A 7341-nucleotide genomic window follows, 5' to 3' on the forward strand; every position below is an offset into this window, starting at 1 on the left:
TTATTTACCTGTGGTAGAGGATCTAACAAAGTTAAAAGATGTCTCATGTCTTTAGGTATTTTCCCATGTATTTCTTTTTTGTACTCAGGTACTTAACACTTAAATAGGGGGAGGGGAGGAATTCAGTAGCATCCACAGACACGTAGCATGAACTTTGGAGAGAATTTGTAATAACTGCAAAGTTTCCTATTTAATGGGAGTCTTATGTGACAGCACTACAGGTATATTACTATGAGAGTGAAATAGTAATATAGCACATGCACATATAGCACATAGTAGCAATATGAGGTCTGATTCTCTTATTCCCTTCTTGTGAGCAAGTTAACTAAAATGTTGCAGTACTACTAAGCCCAAGTATCTGAAATAACACACACCTCAAAAAGATTACAAAAGCACTATGTGGACAAATGCCCTTAGTGTGTAGGCTGCGGTTAGGAGAAGTTTGGATCTGCTGGGTGTCCAAAACAAAATATTTTATATCCACCAAGAGCACTGCAATCACTGGTTTTCCTCTTATGCCACCACTATCACCAGCTACTCACTTGTGACATTTATGGGCTTTTTTACACATAAGATTTATACAACTTTAACTAGAGTGGAGTTGTTAGTGCAGTACAGCATACTCTTGCATGCAAACTGCTATATCAGTATAAAAGTACTTCTAGCTACTCCTGCTCAGGGAGAGGAATACACTATACCAGAATATACAGCACCTTTATACCATTATAACTGTATCTGCACTAGGCATTGTGCTGGCATAAAACACATGGTTAGATCAGGTCTAAATGTGGAAACCTTGAAGCAAATGGTATGATTAACTACTTCAGCTTCTTTAATTTTATTGCCAGGCATCTAGCTACTCCCTCCTTGCTAGTTCATTTTAATGAACTAATATAATTTTTAAGGGAATACATAAGCTTTTTTTCCTGTCTTCTGTAAGCAGCCACTTTTTCTCTCCCTTCCCTTGCAAGGCTTCCAACATGCAGGACCACTCTTATAGGTATAGGTGTATTTCATGTGTGCTAATTCTCATGGATGTCCAGGTGTTCTCACAGTTTTGCGTCCTGTTAGGTGTCTTCAAATGAAAGACCCCATTTATGAACCAGCAATTAAAAAGAGTTTGAATGCCAGCAAGTTCAATTGCCAGTTTCATTTGACAGAATGTTCACACACACTTTTTTTTTTGCTGTATTCAGCCAATTTATTTCTACATGGGGAGAATTTTAAAGATTGGTTTAGAGTGGAAATAAATAAGGGGAATGAGAATTGTGCATTTCTGTTTACTCTCTACTCTCGTAAAAAGGAGAAATTCAGTGCTGAAAGGCAATAAATCAGCTTAAGTCTGGTAGAAGGAAATATTTCTTACATCAAGTATAATTTATCTGTGGTACTTATATATCCATGTACATGAAGCCAAGGGGATGGTGGGATCTAAAGAAAGTTTCATCATTTATCTGGGTAATGAGAACCTTTATGGTTGTATTAGATACAATTACAAATGGAAGCGATGAAAATATACATGTCTCCTCAGATTGAAACTATGCAAAAATTCCTCTATGGACAAATTATTCCAGAATTATTCATTAAACATATTTCCTTTGGAGAGGTTGGTACTGACCACTGTCAGAGACAGGCTACTAAGCTAGATGCATCTGGAGTTGGATCCATCCTGGCAATAGTCATATTCCTAGTTGGTATTTATAGAATAGATCAAATATGAGCAGAGGCATCTGGAGAAGAAATTTAATAGCCTCAGTTCCAGGTCTACTTGAATATTTATATTATTTTTTGGTGGTAGGTGGAAGAAAACAAATGTAAGATGTTATTTTTGGTAGAGTATATTTATATTTGAATTACAAAGCCAGAGTCTAATACGCCAACAACTCATCAAGGAAACCAGCACTGTTTGAAAGAGATCCCAGGGGAAAGATGGAGCCAAAACAAATTACGTCATTTTGTAGTTCCAAACTGAGGGAACTGATTACAAAATTATAAAGTGTCTCCATCGCCCCCTTCTGGATATGCTGGTGGGATCCATTATTGCTGTTTCAGCAGGGCTCAGGCTGCCAATAGGCATCTTTTCCAACCAAAATATCATGAGCACCCTGGGCAGTTGCTCAATACAGTGGTTATGCTTTTTAGATTCATAAATTAAAAAAAATAGTAATAAAAATAATCCATGAATGGAAAATAGAAGTATCAGCTGCACAGCTTTATTGTCCAACATTTACTTTGGGTTGGAAGCTACTAGCATTTCTTTCAGCTAGAGTAAGGCAGAGGGGAGGACTGTCTGGACACTGACACCTAACTCAAATAGAACTTCCAGTAAAGGAAACCCACTTGTGATCTTGCCTTTAGTTAGCTGCATTGTAGCCATGATCATTTATGAAAGTCCTTTTTTTTCTACAGTGTATGAATGCAAATGTGATCAGTGACAGTACATATAATAATGATATGTTTTAAATGCAAGAATCCTTGTCTCATAACCTTTTTAGTAATCCAGAACGGGAAGGAGCAGTAATGTAAAAGCTGCTCTACGCTTCTTTTGGCTTTGTTGCAACTGTGAATGCACTTTGTCTGTTGTAGACTATGTCCATTCAACAGTCCTCTAGAACCAAGCACAGATATATAACATACATGATTAGACCCTGCCAGACTTTGTGGGAGGTAAACTATCCAAAGACTTGCAAAATTCCCTACTGCATGTTAAGAGCATGACTTTTAACCTTGGGAATATAGGTAGAGGATCACATCTGACCTGCACATTTTGAATCTAGCAGCAGGGGAATAGGAAGTGAATAGAAGTGGCTATTTGAAGAGGCTAGTTCCTTAATTTGCTTCTTCGACTAGGTAAATGACCTAGTGCAGGGGTGTCAAACTCATCAGGTCCGCAGGTTGGATGGGTGGTCTGTGGGCTGATTGAGTGTCTTCAGGCTGGGTTGAGCCCACAGAATGGCCTCATGCATAGGATCTAGCGTGGATAGGATCTGTGCATAGGATTTAGTGTGCAGGGCCAGTCCGGCATGGATGCTGTATGCCGTGGATGCCCTGGTGCTGTGGGCCACGGGCAGTTTGCCCCAGCTTTGGCCATACATACTGTGGGCAGCGCATGCCAGATCGGCCCTGCAAGCCATAGGCAGGGTGTACCATGCATGTGGCCTGCTGGTCCAGTCCAAGACCCATGAGGCAGCACCGTAGGCCAGATAATAGGGCTCTGCAGGCAGGTTCTGGCTTGTAGTATCTTTGATACCTCTGACCTAGCAGATGAGAGAAGAATAATCAATGCAATATACTTTATCTTTAGAAATACTTTTAAATACTGTTCCACATGCCATTTTGTATATACAGACTAGGGAAATATGAGCTGGATGAAACTACCATGAGAGGAGAGCACAATGGGCTGAAAAAATGACTCTCAAAAACTAGTTATTGATGGTTTACTGTGAAACTGGAAGGGGATTTCATATAGAGTCCCGTGAAGATCTGTCTGGCGTTTGATTGCATTCCAATATCTTGACCTGGGTAATGGAGTGGATCAGAGGTGGGCAACCTGCAGCATGCATGCTACAAGTGTCCCAGGTGGCCTGTGTGGCACATGGCAGATCAATGAGGGGACAGGCGGGACAGGCAGCACAGCAGCAGAGAAGGCAGGGAGCTGAAGTCAGCGCAGGAAGCACGGGGCAGGAAGCAGAGCAGCAGATCAGGTACAGGAAAGGGATCTGAGTGATACTTGTGGAGAGTGCAAAGCCAATCTATGGTACACGTGTCCCCATTGGAATAGATGGTGCACATATTAATCTTGTTGATAGGTGGAAGGATTACAAATACATTGAAGGACAGGATTTTAATCCAAACTGGGTTTGATAAACCCCTCATGTCAGAAAGGGTATAGAAGAACTAGAGAAGGTCCAAGAAGGGCAACAAAGATGATTAGTGGTATGGAGGGGCTTCCATATGAGGACAGACTAAAGAGGCCAGGCCTATTCAGTTTCGAAAAGAGACTCTTGAAGGGGGACATGATAAGGGTTTACAAAACACTAAATGGTGACGAGAAAGTAAATAGGGATTTATTACTCCCACAAGACAAGAACTAACGGGGTCACAGCACGAAACTAGTATGTAGTAGGTTTAAAACTAACAAGAGGAAGCTCCTTTTCACACAACATGTAATGAAAGCGCAGTTGCTGCCAGATGTAGTGGAAGTTGAGAGTTGAGGCAGATTCAAAAAGGGATTGGACAGTCTTGGAGGAAAAGGGCATCAGGAGCTATTGAGCACCAGAGGTAGGGGCACAGCTTCTGCTTCCCAGACCTTCAATACTGGAAGCTGCAAGTGAGGGAGGAACAGTGGGAGAAAACACCCCAGTCAGGCCCAGTTGGCTCTCCCTTCCAGCATCTGCTCTCTGCCGCGCTGCGACACAGTAGACTGGGAATCACGGCCCTGTGCTCCAGCCCAGTCAATGGCAATTCTTAGAGGGGGTCCAAAATAAGTAAGATGAACTGAAGAAAAGCCCTGTGTAAGGAGGAGACATCTGAAACACAAACTCAGAAGGGGGAGGCTAGGCTGCAGGATGACAGAAGGGCTCTAGGACTTGCCCCAGCACCACCAGCAAGGTAAGGGGGAACTCTGAGTAGGCTGTGTTCACCAGAGGGCCTGTGGGAGGCAAGGAAGGGAGGTCATGTTGCCCCATAATCCCAGCTCTTTATTCCAGGTACTTGATAGGTGATATTATTTCACATGCTTATCACCAACTATACATTCTGGATGACAGTCTAACTCTTTTGCGTGCCTGACTCATCACTAATCACTTTTAATTGTGCAAAGACCAGCTTTGGGGGGAAGAAAATCAAGGAACTGGGAATGAGGGACCAATTTCAGGCTCATTCAGCTGGAGCTGCCTCGTGGCGGGTACCTCAGACAGACAGCGCAGTCGGGTTGGGTCTCGGCCGGGTGGGGACCCGCGGGACACCAGCAGGGAGCGCAAAGCAGCTGGGCGGCTCCCGCGGTGGGTTTTTTGGCGGGATATAAGGCTCAAGACGTCACAATGGAGGCTGAGGACGTCACAGTGGAGGCAGCGCGCAGGAGGGGGGGCCGAGATTCGAGATTCCAGACCTCGGGAGGCTCGGAGGGACGTGGGGGTGCCCGGCCCAGGGTAGCCTTGCAGTGCCGTGCTGCCCGCGGGGGGGCCGAGCGCGCACGGCTGGGCTTTCGCTCCTCCGGCGCGGATTTGGGGCCGGCCCCCAGCCCCGTCGCAGGAGCTTGGCATCAAAATAACTCAGGCGCCAAAAAACGGCGGAGGCCCCAGCGAGGATCGAACTCGCGACCCCTGGTTTACAAGACCAGTGCTCTAACCACTGAGCTATGGAGCCACCTATGGCTTAGGTTTATCCAACTGCATGGTATTGTCCGCCCTCCTCCCCTCCCTGCCAGCTGCTACAGGGCCCCCCCTTCTCCTGCCGCGGAGCACCTCCAACCTGGGGGGGGGGGGAGTTATTATCATCATTATATTTATTTTGGAAGCTGCTGTCTTTTTTCCTTTCTTTTGCTATTTGTAACTTGAAGCATTTGTTTTCAGACCTGCGTTTTCAAATCACACCTCCCTGAGGGAGCGGGCTCTGAGCCCTTCAGCTGTGGTTCTGGGACAGGTGGATTTCGATTGTCCGCTTAGTACAAGACAAGCTGTTCCCCTTGTCAGGCTCCTCGCCATAGAAATCATAGAGCGTGAGAGCTAGAGGGAACTCGGGGGGGCATGCAGTCAGTCCCCCCTGCTCGGAGCAGGACCAGCCCCACCTGTCTGCCCCCAGCAGGGCTTTGTCTGCCGGCTCAACACCCCCCCAAGCAGGGAGACTCCGCAGCCTGGCCTCACTACTGTCTTCATGAGAAAGTTTTTTCTCATATGTAACCTGGACTCCCCTCACTGCAGCTTGAGACCACTGCTGCTTGTTCTGTCATCCCTGAGAACAGAAATCAGTGGAATCAGAAATCACAAAAATCAGAAAACTAGAGCTGGAAGGGAGGGGCCTTCGCAAGTCCACCCTCAGCCTGACAGGCTCATCCCTAAGCAAGCCATCCCTGTCCAGCCCTAGCCAAACCAGTCTTCCAATAGTTTTGCAACCCCCCCAAAACAAACAAACAAACAAGCAAACAAAAACAAAACTAAAACAAGCTAAAACAAACCCCTCAAAGTAACCTTGGACCTGTATGAAATAGTGATGTTCAGAACCTCACTGCCTTCCTCCCCTGTAATAATGGACATTTTAGTTCAAATCAACAGGGTTCAGGGGCACTCTGGCAATACCTGAGGGATGCAGCAAAACTGGGGATGTTTATTTATGTACCTGAGAATTTTGTTTTGCATTTTGAACTTGAAATAGCCCCACATCACTGGGTTTGCACTGCTTTGGTTTTGAAATCCACAGGTTCTCACCTATTTGCCCATAAGGAGATAAATTAGGTGCACACACTATGGTACTTGCTTACCAGGTGCTCAGCTAAGTTTTCCTTCACTGGCTTGGGAAAGGCCTGTAAACTCTACCTGAGTAACATCAGAGTCTGGCTTTGAATCTGGATTGTGGTGCTGAGGTCTAGTCAATTTAACAACATATGTCCTTGATTACAGGACTGAGAGTCTTGATGTTTGCCTCTCCAGTTAGTGAGTGCATTAATGATTGTCATTTTGAATCCCCAAGTCAGGACATAATTGCAGAAGACATGAGTATTTTGCCAGTGGTAAAATCCAGTGGTATATTGCCAGCGGTAAACAATATTTTTGAGGCAATGTATTAATTTTTAAGTTCCAGTCTTTGAATAAGGAACTAGGAAGAAAGAATCATTGTGAAAATAAGTGGGATTAGCAGTATATCATGGTGAGGCAAGTTCCATGAGTTGACCAATAGGCTGCAGTACTGCTTACCCAAAAGGACAGTATGGGCAGTTATTGCACCGTGCGCATGGCATATGATTAGATTTTGCCACTACATTGATGTAGTGATGTGCTATACCGGGGGAGTGTGCCACTACAGCAACGTAGCTGGCAATCACGAGTAGACCCATGTGATCGCTACAGTGACATAGCACATTGCTAACGTCACCATAGGGTGATGTGTAGATGCACCTATTTAGTCTCACTTAATTTTTTCCCTATCATTTGTCAACTTCTAATTATTTCTAGACATTTAGGGTAGAACTCTGCTATCAAAATACAAACCTATTACACTTCAAGTCATTCACTAACTTTGTAACTCAAGTTTGCGGTCTCAGTATTTAAAATGATACTTTCTGTCAGCATTTGGACAAAGAGGAAATAGGAAAAGGAAATGCATTATTTTATCTATTTTTTGCAA

The 7341-nt window shown here is 44.5% G+C and overlaps 1 non-coding gene across 1 annotated transcript; it reads right to left on the reverse strand.

The window, feature by feature from the left end:
• Positions 1–5294: 5294 nt before the first annotated feature.
• Positions 5295–5367, reverse strand: TRNAT-UGU (transfer RNA threonine (anticodon UGU)). Its single transcript has one exon. It is a non-coding gene; the product is annotated as a tRNA-Thr (tRNA).
• Between the last annotated feature and the right edge of the window lie 1974 nt (positions 5368–7341).

Source organism: Alligator mississippiensis, chromosome 1, assembly GCF_030867095.1.
Source record: "Alligator mississippiensis isolate rAllMis1 chromosome 1, rAllMis1, whole genome shotgun sequence".
Taxonomy (NCBI): domain Eukaryota; kingdom Metazoa; phylum Chordata; order Crocodylia; family Alligatoridae; genus Alligator; species Alligator mississippiensis.